Here is a 9,114-nt window from a genome sequence, read left to right on the forward strand (position 1 = left end):
TTCTCCAATCTCCAATTTGCTTGTCATTGGAGGTTGAGTAGAGAGTGACTTTTTAGAGAAAAGTGAGAGGGGTTTGGGGAATTGATTTGAATGGGTAAAAATGATATAAAATGACTCCAAATAAATATAAATACCTTACCTAAATACCCAAAAAATTCCTCACTTAATTGAGTCCTTTTGTGAAGTCAAATTGACTTAAAAATAACGTGAACGAATCTGGGAAGTGGCTGCGCATCGCGGGGGCAATTCCAATTATTTTTTCTGAAATCCGGGTCGAGGCATAGAGACTCGTGAAGTCCCCATGTCGTGAGGTAATTTTTTCCTACCAAGTGTGGACTGCTCGACGCGTGGAAGCCTCTAGATCTTGGCTGCACGTAGGCTGCTTCGGCAGCCTGCTCACCAGAGTTATGGTCCTCCTCAAGGACCCTTCAGGTGGTACTTGGGGAGTCGTGACTTGACGTTTGGACCCTATATACTATGTTTTACCTATTTTAAAGTCGTTTTACAGGTTTTAGACTTCTTATGACCCTCCAAAACCTTCGCCAAACCTAGGGACGTCTACTAGTTCAATTTCGCTAGTTTCCGGAAGTCAATGTCTTTCTTTGACACTAAAGCTCTAATACTTATAGATAAACTTTATTATGTTAGTATAGTTCTGGAAAAATCATTTTAATCATTATTAGGTAGGTGAGGATCTAGCCAAGGTTCATAGAACTTTCGGGGTATTAGAATATCAAGATCTTCTTACCACACAATATTCAAGGATTGATAATGCTAACTTCACATGCAAACTAGTAAGCAAATTTCAATTCAGCAAGCAATACAACCTCTAGATAGGAATCAATCAATTTATAAATCTAGCACTTGTTCATCAATTATGCTACGACTCTTATCCTAAAATAATGTCTGATTCAAATAAATACGACTATGGTAAAAGAATCAGACAAGAAACCATAGAAGTACAACAAAGAATCTACCCTAGAAAGAAAAAAAGGTTTTTTTTTAAATTATTTACAACCCCTTCAACCCACACTTAATCTATGAAATGTCCCCATGACGTAAAATAAAATGCAAAAGTAAAGGAAACTTCCATGTCTCTTTAATCGGTGTCAGAATTCGTGTCTGGCTCCTTTGTGCAGGTTTGGCCAAGCGCATGCACCCATGCTAATATCTTTTTATCCGCCTTGGTTGTCTTTAATGTGAGCTCATCCACTTTCTTCATATTGAATACTACATTTTCCACTCCAACACTAAGCATCAATTTTCTTTCATTACATCAAGTATTGTTGTACCAGTAGCTAGGAATGGTCGGCCAATAATTAATGGAACCTCCTTATTTTCTACTATGTCCACCACAATTAAATCTCTTGAAAAACATACTTGTCCACCCTAACTATAACATCCTCAACTATCCCTTCAGGAATAATGGTGGATTGGTCAGCCAACTGTAAGGACATTCGGATAGATTTTAAGATTCCGGGATCTCCTTCCAACTTTTGGAATATGGACAAAGGCAAAAGGTTTATAGAAGCTCCTGAGTCACACAAGGATTTCTCAAATCTAGCAGTCCCTAACCCACATGGAATAGTGAAACTACCCGATATTTTGAAGGATGGCACTACAATGATCATTCAACTTGACTACTCATGTTTCCTCCAATTTTCTCTTGCTGGATAAAACTTCCTAAAAAAATTTAAATAGGCAGGCATTTGAGTGATTACCTCAGTGAAAGAAATATTCATATGTAAGTTGCTTCAGCATCTCTAAGAACTTACCAAAATACTCGTTAAGCTTCTCTTGTTACATCTTTTGAGGAAAAGGCAATGCAGGCATGTATTTAGAATCAATTTCAAGTTCTTTCTTCTCCTTTCCTTTTTGAATTTTGTTTGACTTCCCTACTATTTTTTTACTTCCTTGTTTCTCATCTTGTCTCTTTGTAACTTCACAAGCTTTGCTTTTACAATTATCATTTAAATCTTTTCCACTTTGCAAAGTCACAAATTTCAACTCCTTAGGGTTCCTTAACGTCTCAGTTGGAAGATTTTGAAGTGGTCTTTCAGATATCTGATTAGCAATATGTCCAACCTGCTTTTCTAAATTTTGAATAGAAGCACCTTGAGTTTCAAACCGTTCATCAACCTTAGTGATGAAACTTTTAAACATCTCTTCCGAACTGATTGGTTCCCATGTTGTCCCTCATGAGGTTGATATTGTTGTCGGTAGTGATTCTGGTTCCCCTGAAGTGTCTGTCCTTGTCCTCTCACTTTTTTCTGTTTCCACACATTCAAACAACCATTTGGTTAGCTCCATGAGAATCCAATATGCCTTTGCCCCACTAATTTAAAATTGTTTGATTCTTGATAGTTCCCTTTGTTAAAGTTTCCATAAACATTAACCTCTTCTTTTGTAAATGACCCTCGTTGACATTCATGAGTAGAATGCCTTCATGCACAAAAATCACATGTTATTGATTGGATCATTTGATCCTAGGCTAGAGTCAATTGTTTCATTGCAATTGATGCAATCTGCACCTTCAAGGTAGTGTAAGTGTCAACTTGGTGCACCCCTACAATCTTCTTCCTTTCAGAATTCTCCACAACCCACTAGTTAGCATCCTCGGCAAGTTCATTTAGGATTTCAATTGCTTCTTCATGTGTCTTTTTCATGACTGGTCCTCCCACTGCATTATTTAATATCCTCCATGACGCAGGTGATAATCCTTCCAATAAATCTGTCAATTGCAACTATGGCTCTATTCTATTATGTGGACACTTCCTCAAGAATTTCATGAATTTTTCCCATGCTTTATACATTGTTTCTGATTCTAGTTGACTGAAATTATTGATCTCCTTCCTCATGCTAGCTATTTTTGCTGGTGAGAAATACTTATGTAGAAACTTTGTCGTCGTTTCATCCCAGTTATGGATTCATCCAGAAGGTAAATTTCGTAGCAGATCTTAGAATCATCCTTCAAATAGAAAGGGAATGCCCTTAAGTATATAACATTGTCTGATGCTCCATTGTAGTGAAAAGTATTTATGATTTACTTAAAATCCATCAGATGACTGATTGGATCCTCATTCCGCTTCCCTCTGAAAACACAATTATTTTGTATTACTTGGAGACCACTGTGCTTGATCTCAAAATAATTTGTTGCAACAAGAGGACATCTTACACTGGACCGCATCCCATTGTAATTTGTCTTAGCATAGTCTCCTAGCAATCTCCCCGACCTTCCATTATTGTGATCCATTTGGTCTTTCACTTCAGCAGGAAGGCGGTGAATTCTTTGGTTAACAACCCCAGGATGTTCAACATCATCTTCAATCACACGTGCACGATTTAAGTTATCAAGATTGAGTGGGTTATTCAAACCCCTATTACCGGCATTTATATCATCCGTTGTATTAAGCCTCTTAGAATGCCCTGAAACCCTTTCAACAAGTTTCTTCTTAAGCAAGAGTAAAGTTTTCTCCAACTCTGGATTGTATTCAATAACTTCTTTTAAGGAAGATCGTGTTATACACAAAACTTCTGGTTAATATCTATTTCCTGCAATACTGGAACTTGATGTGTTAACTAAATAAAATAAAATAAAATAAAATAAAGATAAAAAAGAACCTGAATTAATACACAACTCTATTGAGAACTACTTGTTGCCAATCCCCGGCAGCAGTGCCAAAATTTGATGAGCACAAACACATTATAAGTTTAGTACTTCGTTAGTCAAAGATAGTATCGTATAACGATCGTTTCCATAGGGATTGGTACAAATAACAATTCAATCAAATCTTGCTAACTACTATTCAGGTGATCAAAAGAAAATAGTCGATTGTGGTTATGAACCACTTTTATAGACTACATGATAATTAAAATCAATTGGTAATTATTAAGATTATATGAATACTAAAAGATAGGGTACAAGACTAACAAGTGCATAATGATAGTTGGGATTTGACTACATTCATTTATCACAACTAAAGTTCTATCGATTCTCTCGAATTCGATAGCTTATTAGACTATCTTTAAGCCTTAGTTTATTTTCCAAGTAAATCTCAAGTTAAAGAATAAACCAATTATACCCAAGTGATTCTAATATGCAAAACATGCCAAAGGTTGTTCTTAAGGAAGTAACGTCCTTCAACTACTTTTCCTTGAGATTTAATCAATAATTATCAACAAGTTCCTTCGATTAATTTAGAGAAAATATTTTGATGAAATCCAACAAAACGATGCAACAATATTCACCAAGATATTCCTCTTTCTATTAAATAGAATAATGAACATGGTTGCAATTTTTATTCAAATTCCCATAACAAGTTCAAGCATAAGAATGAAAATCGAAATCCCAACAAATTCATTAATACAATATGTTTGTCAAATACCCTCTAAGAATCTACTCCATGAATGAGAATAAGTTTACTAAGAATAAAAGAGAAAAAGGAAACATAGCCATCAAACTTTGAATCCTAACTTCCATTTTGGATCAAGTAGTGTATCGCGTTTTCCCCTCCTCTTGCTTGTCGTTGCTCAATCTGCTCCTTTTCCCGATCATGGTCTTAGGGAAATTCCAACATCATATAGCATAGGGTTTCCTTCGGAATTCCAAAAACACCCTTCGTTTAATTATATCATGCCTCCCCTCCTGTGGAAACCCAAGTGCGCGATCGGCGTGCGGAGAGGCAGCACTTCAAATATCCACCACGCGGGCGCGCCGCCGAGAGCCCCGAGAGCGCGATCAGCGCGCGGAGAGGAAATGTTTGACCACTGTTTCATGCGGGGCGCGCGGACAGGCATCACTTGCAAATGTCTTTTTGTTCCTTTTTTTCATCCTTTATCATTCTTGTTAGTCTTTTTCATTAATCATGTTCAACACTTGAATTAACAACCCTACAAACATGAAAAGTAGACCAATAATTCCAAAATTTATACTCAAAACTTATCTGAATAACTCATTTCATTGCCTATCAATCTCCAGTTGGTTGGTTTGATACTTTGATATGAGACATTGAGTACTAATATGTTTTAAGGAATTGTTGAGATAACTATCCTTTCTTACCCTCACCTTCTTTCGATCGTTCGAGGACAAACAATGGGTAAATTTGTATATAATGTAAAGACTCCTTTGGTCATTTTTGAGTACTAGAGCCTTTTATTTCATAATATACTTTTCGATAGATTCTGAATGAGTATTTTAGACTACTCGTAATTGCAATTATGAAAGTAGTGGTGTAGTTTTTAATAATTTATTTAGTTGGAGGTTAAAGAAAATAACAGCAAAAGTATTAGTGGGCAACTTTATCACTTTTTATAATTAATCATATATTATAATCAGGAAAATAATAATCTGTAGAAGTGAAGAAAATAAAAAGAGGCAAGAAGACTAAACAGAAGCCCTACGAGAGAGGCAGAGGAAAGAATCACAATCATCCTTCATTAGGAAAAATCTAATTACGTTTAATTCATGTATGAGTTGATTTCATATTTTAATTACTATATTAATTAGATGGGGAAAAGAGGAAAAGGGATATTGGCGAAGTGTTTATACAATGTGGTTATATGTTATTGCTGCAACATTCTACCTGCAATTATTGCTAATGATTACCAAATGATTGAGGCATTTCATTTGATTAGTGATGTTAAGAATTGGAATATACAAGTGTAGGCATATATGGTTGAGGTGTTGGCTGCCACTACTTTCGTAACCAATGGCTTCAATTTAAAAAATTTATAATTTTGTTATGATATTATAAATTAAATTTTGATATATTGAGATGAGTAATTAAATATTAGGTGTATTCTATATTATTTAAACGGAAAAGGACCTAACATACCCTCGAAGTATTGAAAATGGTACAAAATTACCCCCTATCTACCTATTGGCCCCCAAATACCCTTCACATCCACCTTTGGGTCCAAATTTACCCCTTCATTAACGGACCAAAATTAAAAATAATTAAATAATAATTTTTAATTACGTGACACTCAACCATTGGTTGTAATTTAATTATTTAAAATAATTTTAAACCCACCCATTTTAACTAAACCCGCCCCACTTGACCCAATTTTAAAAAAAAATCATCTAATTAAAATACCCTAAAACCTTATTCCTCCAATTTTCACAACTTCCATCGACTCCATTGTCTTCTTCTTCTTCTTCCTGAAGAAAATGTCAGCTTCTTCTTCGATTTCTTCCCCTGAAGAACTTCAATCTCGTACATGTAAGTATGGATTTTTGGCAAGATATTATACTGCTACAACTCTTGAAAATGGTGGATGTCGATTCTATAGATGTGGTTGTGTTGGGTCAAATTCTTGTGGTTATTGGAATTGGATTGATGACAAACTTCCACGTCATGTGTCAACCATGATTCATAATCAAAAAGTTAAATTGGATTCAATTCAGAAAGAAAAAAATCATTTGAAGAAGATTGTGGAGGATATGAGTGGCATTGGAGAATCTTATTTGAAGGATATGACTGCCGATGAAATGTCTGAGTTGAATGATATGAATGGAAATGAAATTTCTGATTTGACGAAAGTTTCTGCCTTGAAGGGGAAAATGTCAAATTTGGAGTTGATGGATAAAATTGAGAGTTCAAAGATGAAGAAAGTATCTAGCTTGGATGAAAAAGTTTCGAAGTTAGAGTTGAAAGTTCATAAATTGATAAGTTTGCTTGTAGTTTCTTGGGCTATTATTGTTGGTTTTGCAGCTGCCAAGAGGATTTAGTGTGGTGCTATTGTTTGTGTTAAGTTAGTGAGCTGCATTTTATTTTGATTATTTGTGAAGATGATGTTGGTTGTTGTTGTGTCTACTAATGAAGAATTATTCAATATTGTTATGTCTACTAATGATATATTGGTGTGTGCATTTTCTGGCAAAGCTACATTTGTTTTGATTGTTATGTCTACTACTTCAATTTGGCAGTAAGCAGTGATTGTTAATTTCTCATCAATTTGGCAGTAAGTCAGTGATTGTTGCTTCCTCTGTTCAAAGGTGAAAGATATGAATTTCACTATAAACTTGTGACTTTCACTATAAGCTGCTGATAACCCAAACCAGCTAGATTTCAAAATTGGTGGAGCAAAAATAATTGCTAAAATTCAATTATTATGTACCTCTGTACGGTTATCAGATTCCTCATACGACTCAATCACAGTTCATTCAAACTTTAGAAGGTTTTTATGGCATTTTAGAGGATATTGTATACACCTCGAAGCTGATTAAGCCAACTATCTGTTGTTCACTTTTCCTACCTAAACACCCTGTGTTTTCTACATAGATGGTGATAGTTCAGGTAGGAAAAGGGAACAACAAATAGTTGGGATGTGAAACTCACAAAAGAGTGATGGTTCAATCGTGTTTTTTACTCAAGAAGATAAATTTTTAGCTGTTTCAAATGAAAGACTTGAGAAGATATATGCAGAATGGAAAGCAGAGTTAATACCAACAATAGGTTCCCTTCTGCAGCATTCAAATGATAAACGATACCACTGAATTGAACATTTTGAAACATCAATGGCTTCATTTGAACATGACTGGATTCTTATTATAGAACCTAACGTTTCAGAACCAATCTAACTCTATAAATGGTCTCAAACTAGCTCTCCAACCACTTTTCAAAGCCTGAATACAAATATACATTCTCAAAAATTTTCTTTGTCCATGTTCCAACAAAGCCTCTTTGGATATGTTTATAATTACATCAGTACCAGGATTACTGTCCCTTAACTCTTGAGCATAACCCTCCAATTTATTGAAATCATCAACATAGCTACCATCTAGTTTCTCCAAATACAAGTCTTTTAACCCTCTTCAATTTTTGAATAACTAATATTAAGCTTAAAGTTATCATCTACAATCTTTCTCATTTCAGTCACTTTGCACTTAGGATCATTTTGGACCCTATTCTTAAAGTAGTGTGATAGAGCTTGTTGAGTAGCTCTTCTATTCTTGAATGCTTCTGGACATGTATGTTTTGTTTGCAAAGTCGTAATTTCAAATCCTTGCCCTTTCTTAACTTCAGAAATAAGACACACAAAAGGACAACCAACAATACATTTATATCTAACTCTAACAGAGTCACTCTTGTCAACTCTAAGGGCAACCTTCCTAGCAATTGAGTAGTAACTTACAACCCTTTTAGCTTCATCAAGGTTCTTAAAACTCATACCTTTTTCCAACTCTTTAAAGTTGTCAAGTTGATCATTAATTTCTCTTTTCTTTTCCAACCTAAAGGATTCCAATTCTTCACTATTGTAGTCACTTGGATAAGGCTCATTTTCATCATTTTCTTCCTCACTTGATTCACCTTCAGTTGCAACATCTATTCCAGCATTCACCGTGACTAGATTAGGTTCATTTTCATCATCTTCTTCCTCACTTGATTCACCTTCAGTAGCAACTTCTACTGTGACTAGGTATGGTTCATCATTATGGCTGATGTCAATAGCTGGAACAACATCATCCCCCTCATCTACAACAAACAATTCAAGTACACCAGACTTAATAGACAGTGCTGTCTGTATTGTTCTTATGCCAGAATCCCCCTCAATCAAATAATACCTCCCAGAAGGTTCTTTAAGTAGAAGTTGTTGGACCTTACTAAAACCTAACTTTTCATGGAACTCTTCACATATGTCTATATATGACAATAAATCTGGTCCAAACATGAGTTAATTTTTTAATGTAAATAACATTAGGTGTCAGTACCCACTTGCCCCCATAATAGAATAATAGGTCCACCTTGTCAACCATTCCAAACAGAAAAGAAGTAGATTACTACAGGCTAATAAATTCTACTGCACATAATGTATAGGTGCATAAAAATGACTAAAGATTCCACACTTGCATCCTCTCTGGTGGTACTCAAAAAAACATTAGAATTTTAAAAGCACTACATGTGACTCCAAGAAAATGAACATATTTTCTTAATGTCTCACAATAGTCTTATATTCTAAAGGTCATACAAAGTGAAACAATATATTGTATAATAGTTCATTTACGTGAATTTAATAGTGAGTCGCAACATGTAGGTTATTGAAGCCCTCAGTTCATGTTCCATGTCCATCACCTAAATAAACAGATATATTGAAGTTCAGCTGGTGTCATGG

General features: G+C 35.0%; 1 pseudogene; it reads right to left on the bottom strand.

Moving 5' to 3' along the window:
- Positions 1 to 7,559: 7,559 nt before the first annotated feature.
- LOC107019718 lies at positions 7,560 to 8,758 on the bottom strand (annotated as a pseudogene).
- Positions 8,759 to 9,114: the final 356 nt, after the last annotated feature.

This window comes from Solanum pennellii, chromosome 1 (assembly GCF_001406875.1).
Source record: "Solanum pennellii chromosome 1, SPENNV200".
NCBI classification, from domain to species: domain Eukaryota; kingdom Viridiplantae; phylum Streptophyta; class Magnoliopsida; order Solanales; family Solanaceae; genus Solanum; species Solanum pennellii.